Raw genomic sequence first — 12205 nt, 5'->3', positions numbered from 1 at the left:
ATTTTGACCAGTAACATATACATATACCATAAACTTGTAGGTGCTTCGATTTCTCAGTTCCAGTCTCTCTCTTTATTAGCATAAAATTGGCTGTGTTGGTTGTTTGGGGGCGTGCCAGGGGGTGTTGTGGATCAGAACGAGATTTCTTTAAATTTTTTTCACATTTCGTCTTTCAGCCTACCCTGGTTCCAGGTCAGGTGGGATCAAGTTGCCACTAAACTATTTACGGTCTAATCCAGTTCAGACTGCTATTTGAACAATAAAATAAACAAATGGGAAGTTTTGTGCCATATTGTATTGTATTGTATTGTATTTTCATCCATAAGAATTGCTCTGTCAGGAGCCGATGTACAGTATTACTTTCTGGGAGGATTGTATAATTGAACTCTATTCAAGTATCCGCAGGTTAGTCAAGGGTCTCAATGGGGTTAACCGATAGGCGTAAAACGGCCAAAAATTTAGTCGATAGCCGTAAATATTGAAAACTTTTAACCGTTAGCCGTAAATAGGGTAAAAAGAGTTAGCCGTAAAAGAAATTGTTCCCCTAGATTTGCTACTTTTAAGGAAGGTGCTAAACTTACTTTTGGTTGCGTTTTTTATTTCCCGGCTAGTGTGACTCCGTACGCACGTTAGGCGAAGCGCCTTTTAGGTGTTAACCAAGACCTAGACACACACTAGAGCTAGAAATTGATTATCCGTCTGAGAGTAGCCTGTGTACGGTCGCGCCCTCCCCACAGACACCCTTTCTCCGATTTTTCTGGGCGGGAGGGGGCGGCTGTAGACAGGCTATCTGGAGCGGATAATCCCGTCTTCAAAAGTCAGGCGGATTGTTCACTGATTCAAGATTAAAACTTTTCCATTTTCAGATTAAGACGTATTACCTATCTGACGCGAATCAACAAACGGATAACCCGTCTCACACGAATAATCCTTCTCTAGTGTGAAAACGGCCATTTCTGTTATAATGAATGTTGCGCCCCGGCCTTGAGTTGGGCGTTTGCGTGTCTGCTTTTGCTTTTTCACGAAGATTATTTTTAAATTGACTATTGACATTTCTATGTGTAAAATAATATTAGAAGTGGAATACTTTATAAAAAGTATGATATATAAAATGTTAAAATTTTTTTCAAAAGAAAAGCTTATTTCATCCCGAGATGATCCGAAGACCTTTATTTTGATTTAGGGCCTCTTCACATGAGCCCGGTTGACCGGGCTGGCTCGGTTACCGGGATGAATTTTGCCTTGGGTTCATATGAGAAATTTTAGCCCGGTTTCCGAGATGAGAAAAGGTCAAAGATCCTGGGTACGAGTTCTGGCGCCAAATTTGGGAAACAAAGCAAGCTTAGCGAAACACAAAAATTTTAACTTTCGGGCCTATCTTAGCGTCGGTAACTCTTAAAGCTGTATCACTGCAGTTAAATGGGATACTTATGATGTGGAAAACACAGCAGGCAATGCAAGACGATGCCATCCGGACCGCCAGAATTCATCCCGCCGTTCATCCCGGTAACCGGGATGAAGTGTTCATATGGCAAAATTTCCAGCCCACTTACCGAGATCTCGGTTGGAAAAACCGAGATCTCGGGAACCGAGCCAGCCCGCCCTCTCATATGAACACATCGAAAATTTTACAAAGGATTTAGAGGTGAGGCGAGATCTCGGAAACCGGGCCAGCCCGGTCAACCGGGCTCATATGAAGAGGCCCTTAAAGATACAAAAAAATACTGGTTAATTAATATTTAACATTTTGAAACAAAAGAAGTTAATTTTTAACTTTTTCGTTAACCGTAACTGAAAAAAATTAACCGATAGCCGTAAAAGAGCCAAAATTTTAGCCGATAACCGTAAAAGCCACTACCCCATTGGGACCCTCATGTAAGTACCGTAATTGTCAATATAATAAAGTGTGCTGGAACAACGAGGAAAAAAGGAAATTCTTATCAGGAATAACACAAAACGTTATGCTATTTTCTCGATTGGTGGGAATTAACTGATCCATTCGGACCGATAGCAGTTGGACACCAACTTGCATTATCAATAAAGTGACCATATTTGAAAAAATGTTCATAGAAGGACTAATAATTGCAGCCCCAGTCGTGTCTCTGGGTAGAGGGTACAATACTCACCCGGCCCAGTACTTCTCGTCTCTCTCAGCGTAGCCATGCCACACCTGCTGACTGTGCTGTCCTTCAGCTAGGAAACAACGATTTTTACAGACCTGAAGCCCCTTCCATCGCGTAGTTTGTATTCTCTATTTTTATATGCACAGCCACACCCCTCCCCCTCCCCTCCACTCCAAGGCCCTTGTCCTAACAGCTTATATGGTAGGAGAAAAACAAACTAACAGCATGCAACAGGCCCGTAGAGAGGGGGGTCGACGAGTGTGCCCGCGCAACCCCCCCCCCCCCCCACAGGCCCCAGAGGTTCATTTTTTAGTTGATCAACGATTGATTTAAAACAAAGTGAATTAATACTGTTTTTCAATTGTTATTCCGACGTTACTTGTTGCCAATCACAAAACGTGTTTTAGCCTTCGTCTAAAAAAGAGGGTTTGGTATGCCTACAAGGCTTTTACCCCTTGCTAATACATCGCTTACTTCTAAAAATGTTGTCCTTAAGGAGTAAAGTCTGTTTTGGAGGATTCATAGTGCAGATTGAGCAAATGTTTTCTTGTCGCTTTTATTTTACTGGGAGGTCATGTGGTCTTTCACTGTTCAGTCGCTGCTGTGATTTCTTATCTCTGCTCCATCGTCCATCAGGCTAGCTGAAGTATTTTTCGTTTCTTTTTTTAAAAGTGGCTTAATAGTCTTTAGGGTTTGTTTCCATAGTTTCCTGTGAGCTGAATCTGAATTATTATTTTCACAGTATGTTAAAGGTTCCCTCACTGGTATGGAGGACCCTGGCTTTTTCACGTCGCTTGCAGGATATTGAAACTCCTATTAAAGCTACCCTACTCTTTTAGTACAAAAAATTGTACTGCCACTCGGTCAACAGTGTTGCTTGCATCAGTCGACTCCAACCCCTTTCATGTAAATTAGAATAATGCAAGTCTCAGGACTGAAGTGTGATGATGTTACTATTTCTCCCTCTGCGGTTATTGTGACATTTGCTAGCTAGGGAGCAACATTATTTTGTTTTTGTGGCAAGGGCAGTACAACCGTTCTGACTGGCTTTTTATCAGGCCTTGTCAAGGATCGGAAATTCTCGTTGTCCAATTGGCTGCTTAACAGCCAATTACAGGAGCCAGTAATGGGCTCCTGCTAATTACAAGGGGTGGATCTCGGATACTTTTTTTCTTGAAGGAGATGAAGGTATGCATTGCTACCTTTTTTGTTTGGTCCTTTGTCTTTTGAGGATAGCTCAAAATATCCGCTGTTTTCTGTGGCCAAAACGTAGTATGCGCGGCACAAGTGAGGCTCTCTTCACTGGCTCTTACACACATGGCTATCTAACATGATTGATATGTTTCTAAGAAACACCCAAGGAAGCTTGAGCTTAGCACACTGTTGAAAGATCACGATGCAAAGGTCATGCATCAAACCTAGCGAATAATACGGATTTACTTTCTACCTTCTTTTCTTTTTAAATAGTGACATCCCGCTTTGCCATTCTAAAAAAAACTGTAAAGTACTCCATTTGAAAATAATTACTTTTGAATATTAAAAGTTTGAGAAATAACCAGTTTTTAAACACAGTCGAAATGCAGCCTCAGACATTAAATTCTTGTCAGCCCAGGTTTCTTAAATTTTATATATGTCTCTTCGTAGCCATGTTATCCATTGAAAGATTATACAGAGAAGCCATCACAGCACCAAGGAATAAAACAGGGTATGACATCTTCAAACATTACAAATTAACTTTGTCAATAATCTCATAAACTAAATCAATACCATAAAGGAAGAAAATACATCTGGTGGACGTTTATGGTTAGAGAAACTACTTTTCTGTAAGATGTCACTGGAATTAACTTAAGCACTTCGTCAAGCATAGCTTAGCATTTAATAGTTTTAAACATAAACGTCATGAAAATTAGACGAAAAGTTGCCAATGCAACAAAAAAAGACCAATCTAGGGTCCACAATTGCGAGAAACTATTACAAGTTTTACAACATGAATACTTGACCGTTCAAAATTTGTATTAAAGCTAAAAATTAGCTTAAGCTTACTTACATTCCTTACAGAGAAGTCTTAATAAACATTTTAATTCTGTCAACGGGAACCAATTCAAAGGACTTCTGCAGTTGCAGCAAAATCTTTTCAACGGAAAGTCTTCTCTGAATTGTCCATAGTCTAAACCTTTCGATACAATAAAGCTTGCGACTTCACGTTCAAGCGGTTTCGTCGTTGTTTATTCCTGGTAAACGCCAAAAACGACCGCAACCCCAAATAACTCAGAACTTGTAAACACGGAATCGACCCAGTTATCATGTTTTTCGTCCCAAAGAAAGCGGCTCGCAACTCGAACATCTTGTCCTTTCATCTCACCAATGCTTACAACACAGACGATCTTAAACCTGCTGAATCCTAGAAGTTTCACTCTTTCACAGATAGTGTGAGACAGCGATTTGCTCAACGCTTTGCATCTCACCGGATCGTACTTCACATCTTTCAAAGACGTCGATAGCGTCTCGTCCAGAATTTCTTTCACTTCGGCGATGTGAAATCGCTTGTCTGGCTCCATTTTGTATGTATTTTCGTAGCGGACCTTCTGATGAACACCGTGGATTTGGCTGGGAATAATGCTAGGGATAGAGACCATACTAGAACCACGATCCCGCTGAACTGGAAATCCAACTTCAAACAAACTTGACCGCCGTTGTTTCGACGTTGCAGTTGGTAGTTTTTGAGGCAGGTTCTCTCCTTCGTTTCCGTCAGTCATTGTCAAGAAAACTGTGTCAACAGTCTTAAGCAAAAATAAAAGCTTGTATTAAACAAAGCAAGAGTTGGACGACAACTTTCCTTGAAAATTTTTTCTCAAGGAGAAAAAAAACTATGATGTGGCTGTGATGTCATGTGACCTCAAACTCGCGTCATCATTTTATAATACCCATGATACACTGCAAGGTAATAAACAGAGAACGATCATAAACAAAACAAAATAAATAGTAGAGTGATGGGAAAATGAAAATAGTACAGGAAAGTGTTTAAGAGAACAGCGAGAAAAGTTTTAATTACGATTCTATTCTTTAAAATATAACAAGAACATAAATTTATTGACGGTAAAAGAATCACCAAAGGGGTGATGAATGGTCCATTAAAATTTTTAACTGCTCGCAAAATTTTACCTTTGCTCAATTTGCTCGCAAAATTTAAACGAGTGCTCGCTTGCTCGTGCTCCCAAAATTCTTGCAGTTGCTCGCACGTGTTCGTACGGATCAGAAAGGAAAGGTCACAAGAAGAGCAACCATATAGAACAACCATATATAACCTTATTATATAGACACGAGTGTTTTACTGGAAAATATACCACTCGTAAAAACTGTGACTTTATCGATGACGTAATTTCGGTCATTTCCCTTTATTATTTTATCGATGTCTTTTTGTCTAGATAATAAAAAGAACATTACAAGGCGGCTTGAAGATATGAATTTTATTTTCTTGTGGCAAACCAACCAATATTTTACGAACGAGCGCAGCGAGTGAGTAAAATATTGTTTTGCCACTCGAAAATAAAATTCATATCTTCACGCCACCGTGTAATATCCTCACTCTATACAGCTAGATTAGCTAATTTATTATATATCGTTGTCATTTGTCGCGTGCATTTCCACTGAACTTGATACCCATATTTATAGGAATTAAGCACCATACAGAATTACATTTACTTTAACCCAAAGGAGGATTTACAAAATTTCGAGAAATACTGACAAGAAAGCGAGCTTGCATGATGAAGTAAAGCGGAAATGTGACGTCATTTGATCTTGATAAGGTGTCACTCATACTAGCTTCAAAGAACTTAGTGCGCTCTAAATTAAAACCCCGTTTTAAAATATTTTCTGTTTTATTTTAAAGAAAAGGATTTCCATATGGATTGCTGCAAGCAGAAAATATAAGAAGTGTTCGCTTCTCGCGAGTTGTACTCTCTAAACTGCTCTCTGCTCACAAAGCAAATTTTTTATTTCTGCTCGTGCTCGCAAAAAAATCGCAGTGCTCGGCATGCTCGCGAATGCTCGAAAAGACCATTCGTCACCCCTCACCAAATCAATGAAATGTTTCATTGTCAATGTTTATACTTCGCTCTCCTGAAAAACGGGGAAAAATAACTCCTGTTATTGAAGATACGCGCACGGTTATGGGAGTTGTACCCTAAACCAACCTTCACAGGGGAAAAGAAGCTGATAAACGCAGCAGGAGATTGGGCAGACGCGCACGCAGAAAAGAGCGTAACAGTTCCATCAGAAAAGAGACCACACAAATCTGTGACCTTTGCGCCAGTGACTGCCACTCTCGCATTGGTCACTAGAGCACAAGAAAAGAAAACAAACGACGCTTCTAGCTCCGGACGAGCAGACAACTAGAACAATTACATGTAAGATACGTCATGCATGGTGGCTGGTTGATGGAGGCATGTTAACGGAGGTGTAGCATACCAATCTTCACTGTACTCTACCGGGCTAACGCCTTTTAATGGACACTTTTCTGCTCTTTATACCGATTCAACTGTCGAACAACATTGGACACTTGGCCATTCCCTATAAAAAGTGACTGCTTAGTGACGTTTTGACTGCAGTCACTTGTGTGTTTTTCAATATAGCCTTATAAATTAAAGCTAATCGATCCAAAAGGATGAGGAGCCTTCTATCATAAAGGAATTGACAAAAGCGAATCGCCGTGTTCTGGTAGACTACCCAACCTGGCATGGGCCTATCTACAATCTTGAACAAAATAGATGGGAAATTTATACCACCAACTCCCTTCCAGAAAGAAACTGGGTTCTACGAAAGAAATAAAAATTGAGAACACGCAAACAAAATCGATCAGAAGGTTTGTCTGTAACCTTAGAACGTAAAAATGCGTTAATTTTGGTAACGCGCTGTTATGTCTGAAGTTGGCGTTTTCCACGGGGACTACATATTCAGGTGTTTCATAAAGGTGCGAAGGGCCTCGCTTTGTGGAGGACGACCCTGTTCTCCTACACTAATATCAATGCAATTTCTCGGTAAAATTAAGAAATATATATATCTAAAAAAGTCATAGCGAGTCAAAATGTGGAATTTGATAAAGGAATACTTCGCGAATCAAAAATAAACAAAATGAACTGAAAGCTGAGAACTAAAAATGTTTGGCAGTTTTTGGTTTACAACTAATGTTGACCTACCCAAAGAAGCTGCACTAGAAAAAATCCCAAGAATAAATGGAGTTTTTCAAGGAAAGCTTGCAATTCGAAAAACAAGCTCGAAGAAGAGCTGAGTTACTTGTCTTTTAAGGGTCAAAAGGTGCGGATCAACTACTTTCATCTCAACTGGTATTATTATAGATTTGTAACGTTTGGGTCTTTGAAAATTAACAACAGCATTTGATATATAAAAATTTGATATATAAAAACATCGATCGGAACTAAAATGCAAGCGTGTTTGTTTTTTCTGGGTGTTAACCAGGAATTATAGTCCAAGACCAAACAGATTAGTGGGTTCCAAAACAGATTAACACGATTATCTCTTTCACTCGGATTCAGCACATGTCCTCTCCTAGGCTAGACATGCCAAAAACACTTAGCTCTTGTTGATAAAGTGCGCGGATATATTTTTAAACTAAACGGAACAAAACCTCAACAATAAAATAATGTGTGCACGGACCGGATCTTGACAAATGGATTATTCTTAAAAGACGAAATCAAAAAAAACAGCAGCAAATAGACCCGTTCGGCAAAAGGAAGATCAAACCAAACAAAAATATTTCAACGTTCATATCTTTGCGCCCAATGCAGTTATATGGTCCCATTAGTATCCTTCTATTTCAGTAAAATGCCTGTTATTTATTTCAATTTGCAACGATATTTAAACATGTTTTAAATGCGTCCGTATTATCGGAGTGTGCGTATTATAGACCGTGTTCTCGAGGCGACAGTTGACTGCAGTATAGAGATTATACAAACTTGCCTTTTAGGCAGGTTTTCAAACCTATGACGAAGGTCTGAGTTTAACATCGCATTGATAATACATCGTTTACAACAAATATATTCATTTTTTCATTATTATTTGATCTTTCTCATTCTTGCTCTCGTCATCTCGTAAGGATAAGAGCTGCTGTTTCTTTTCATTTATTTTGCCTCGTGCCGTTAATTTTCCTCTTTTCTTCTTTTCGTAATTCCCCAGTACTCCGATACCAAGAGAACTGTCCACAAAAAGAAAAAAAAAACAGTGGACAGGACAGTAGGCAGCGAGATGTCTTCTTTGCCCTTTGTCGCCGGAAAAGGAAAAATGGTACACCCGATTTAGTGAGAAGGAGGTGTGAGCGGGGAGGGGAGGGGCAGGGGCGACTGATTCGTCCGTCTGGGGCCCTTCTGATCTTAATTTCCAGTTTATATTATCAACATTTTATTTTGGAAGGGAACCGATTAAAGACTTGCTCACTCTCATTTTTACATGAAACACTTGGCTTGTTCTTAAAATGGATTCGATATAGGAGTACTCTCAAAACATCTTTGAGTGGCGCCGCACTGGCAAACGAAGGCAGGTGGAGTTCACATGATAATTTTATGCTTGCTTCTCCTACGCAATACGTCCAAACGGTAAAGAACATACTGAACATACATCCTTTCTTCTCTCGTTCCCTATAAGCAACAGCTCAAACATGTAGTTGCACAAAGGTCTGTTAATCATTCAAAATAGCGCTAATATACTTATCGACATACTAAATGACACAATCGAGAACACAAAATGATGAATTTGACATGAGCTTCTAGTCGCTCTCAAACGAACAAATAAAATTAAAAATAGAACACATCGGCATTTAATTTGTGAAAAGTTCTGACCTCCACCCGTTACCTGCTTCGTTTTCTGAAATGTTTTATTTCAAACGCTTGTGGAGAGAATTTTATTCAAAACGTCTCTCTTGTGGCCCAAGATAAACACGTGGCATAAGAAAGCAGCTACACGTTAGGCCATAACATTTTAGGGGGAGTTTATGTTTTAATATCCTTGCGGAGAATTAGCCAGAAGTCGGAAAGGAATTTATTGATTAGTTACTGAAACTTTCAAGAATCTAAGTAGGGTGAAGTACGTGCATATCAAGACGTCCATTTTACATTACGGCGACAACAATCAGCACAATGACGGCACTTTATACTGAAGCTTACTGAATACTAATTTAAACTTGGGGGCGTGTGCATAGTAAAGATCCATTTACCTTCAGTTGCTGACAAAGTCTTTAGCAGTAGTATCAATTGTCGCCCGGAAATTCGTCTTTCTCCGTCGCAGAGTACTCCGAGTCTAATGGATGATTATAGCAGCATTTAAATAACATGCGGGAATCGACGGCAGTATTGTCGTAAACAAGTGATATTTGATATTTTACTCCGCGTTCCTTCACGACCTTTTGTCGCATCAGGTCATCAGTTAAAACACAGGCAGCCCAAGCTCAGTCGACAGTATGAGAGTTCAATGATAAATACGCTACATCTCTTATTGCGTAATCCTCAAAATGGCCGTAAACATAAGGACAGGGGCACCCAACGAGAATTTAGCTCAAAACCACTTATATTTTGAACATCGCATTGTTGAATGTATTTTAGTATTTAAACGGTAGATATAGGCATATTTTTATCCCCTAAAAATTTTTCATCTGTTCGGATTCCCTAACTGAAAGTCTAGTGATCCGAAAATTATAGGGATTAAAACTTACCTTTTCGAAAATTTCAGCCAGAAAAAAGGCTCCCGAAAACTCATTTACCTTTTTAAGGTAAAAATCCGTTAAAAATGAGCAATTATACCATTTTTTAGATGTTCGAAAATCCTAGGAGAGGCAGGCAAGCAAGAAATTTTACCAACCTCGTCCCCAGGGCTTTTCCCTTAAAAAATGGGTGGGGCGGGAAAAGGCCCTGGCATCGGCTGGTCACGTGTACAGCCTAAATATTCCTGAGAAGCTAATTTATATGCAACCCGCTGGTTTTGCGCTGACAGAAGTCGAACGGAGCAACAATGGAAAATAATATTTTAAATGGACCCAAGTCTTTCTTTGTTACCAGTCGTTTGATACCCTGGGTGCCAGAGACTATTCATGCGCGGTTTCCGGTTTCGGTCAAGTCTCGCAGAGGTCAATGAATTTTTTAAAAATACAGTCATACAAGATAAGTCTAAACCAACGCGTATCGCTATGATGATATGGCTGAGAGTTAAGGTGAATGGAACTAGGTTGTGTATGGCGGTCTACTTCGCAAGAAATAAAATAAAATATCAAAAGAAGTCGCGAAAACGAACTTTTCCGGTGAACTTTATGCATGTACGATAGCTTGTTTGTCATTTATATCGCTCTATAAAGGAAGTTTTACAAATGTTACCACTCCCCGTCCTCTTCATAGAAATCGGAGGAAAGCAAAAAATTACCATAGCCAGTATCTGTGACAAAAAGGAAACCTTGTAAAACTTTTCGTTAATCGTCAAGAGATATAAAAGGCCGCCCAAGATCGCGCGCTGTGAGGTTACGCATAATTTTGGCTTTTCACATAGCGCTAATTTATTACACCCAGGTTTTTAGGGTGTACGAGGGGACACGTGACCAGCCGATGCCAGGGCCTTTTTCCCGCCCCACCCATTTTTTAAGGGAAAAGCCCTGGGGACGAGGTTGGGAGAAAAGCCGAGGAGGCTCCTGCCGCGGAGAGAGACCCTGGTTTTCGGTCCGGTTAGACCCCCCACCCCCCACCGTGACAGCGCTGCATCAACTTGAAAACGGAATCAGACCCAAAGGGAAAAATAACCTTGTGTGTTTTTGTTATATCTGCATAAAGCAAATGATTTCATTTTGAATTCGGAACAAACACAACAAACATGCTTACCTAAGTCCCGTCCAGGCTTTTGTCAACTTTTCAAAAAGACGCCGCTATATTCGTGTTGATCAATGATAGGGATTTTGATAACGAAATTCATATCTTTTGTCCATCGCCTCTTCAGCTGACGCATACTTTGTTAGTTTCCTTGCTGTATTTCCTTTAAACAGTCCAGTTTTTCTTTAAAGTCACAGGCTGACATTCCCGTAGAAGTGACCTCGGCTGCTTGATCCTGAATTATGCTTTGCAACTGGGAAATAACAACAACGCTAGCAAAGACGGTTCTGGTCTTCGCAACTCAAAACAAATAACTGAAAAATTACACTTTCTCTAAACCCAATTGGTAACACTGCCAAGAAATCTTACCAAAAAGACGGCGCAATGCTTTTCGAAAATGAAAACCGAAATAAAAAATCTCTCCCAGCTAAGCCCTTAAAATAACTTCTTGCGAGCACGATTCAAACAGTTCTTAAGCCGCTGTCATGCCGTAAGTGTGTTATACAAGAAGACTTGAATTTCCATGGACTGACAAATAATGTATTGATGTGATAGAACAACTCCCAAGATGAGTTCTTAGCCAATGGCATTCTGCGCGCGCACCACCAGAGAACGTAGAAACGTAGAAAACAGCTCCTGAATTCAATGTTTGTGTATTTAATTATTATCATAATCGTGTTTTTTGTTTTAATTTTGCTCCTATTGTTGATTTTTGGTTTTGTTTTGACAGTTAAGTTACTACAGTCGTAGTTATTAAAGCATTTATAGTAACTAGCGACCGACACGTCTGCTTGGAGAGTTAGGTGCAGTAAAACTATACTATACTATACTATACCATAACCGCACCCTTCCGCACCGCAACGCACCGTGCAGTACCGCACCGTACCATACCATAGCATAGCATAGCATGCCATACCATACAATACCATTCCGTACCATAACGTAACCGTACCATACTATACCATATCGTTCCCTGCCATACCATATGCCGTAACGTCACCGTACTGTACCATACCATACTTATACCACGCCATACCATAACCGTACCATACCATACCTTATTATTCAACCTTACTCAGTCGAATACAAATAATTTTCAGGGGAAGAGGGTCATGTATGGGGGATTCGCTCTGTTAGATCATTCTCTCTTGACCATACCATACCATACCATACCATACTACACCACACTCAATTACACATTCACCGGGCAACTCACTTACTCAG

General features: G+C 39.9%; 1 pseudogene; it reads right to left on the bottom strand.

The window, feature by feature from the left end:
• Positions 1 to 4185: 4185 nt before the first annotated feature.
• Positions 4186 to 4995, bottom strand: LOC140921413 (dynein light chain Tctex-type 5 pseudogene; annotated as a pseudogene).
• Positions 4996 to 12205: the final 7210 nt, after the last annotated feature.

The sequence above is a fragment of the Porites lutea genome, chromosome 12 (genome assembly GCF_958299795.1).
Source record: "Porites lutea chromosome 12, jaPorLute2.1, whole genome shotgun sequence".
Lineage (NCBI taxonomy): Eukaryota > Metazoa > Cnidaria > Anthozoa > Scleractinia > Poritidae > Porites > Porites lutea.
This window is presented reverse-complemented; position numbering and strand designations above follow the sequence as displayed.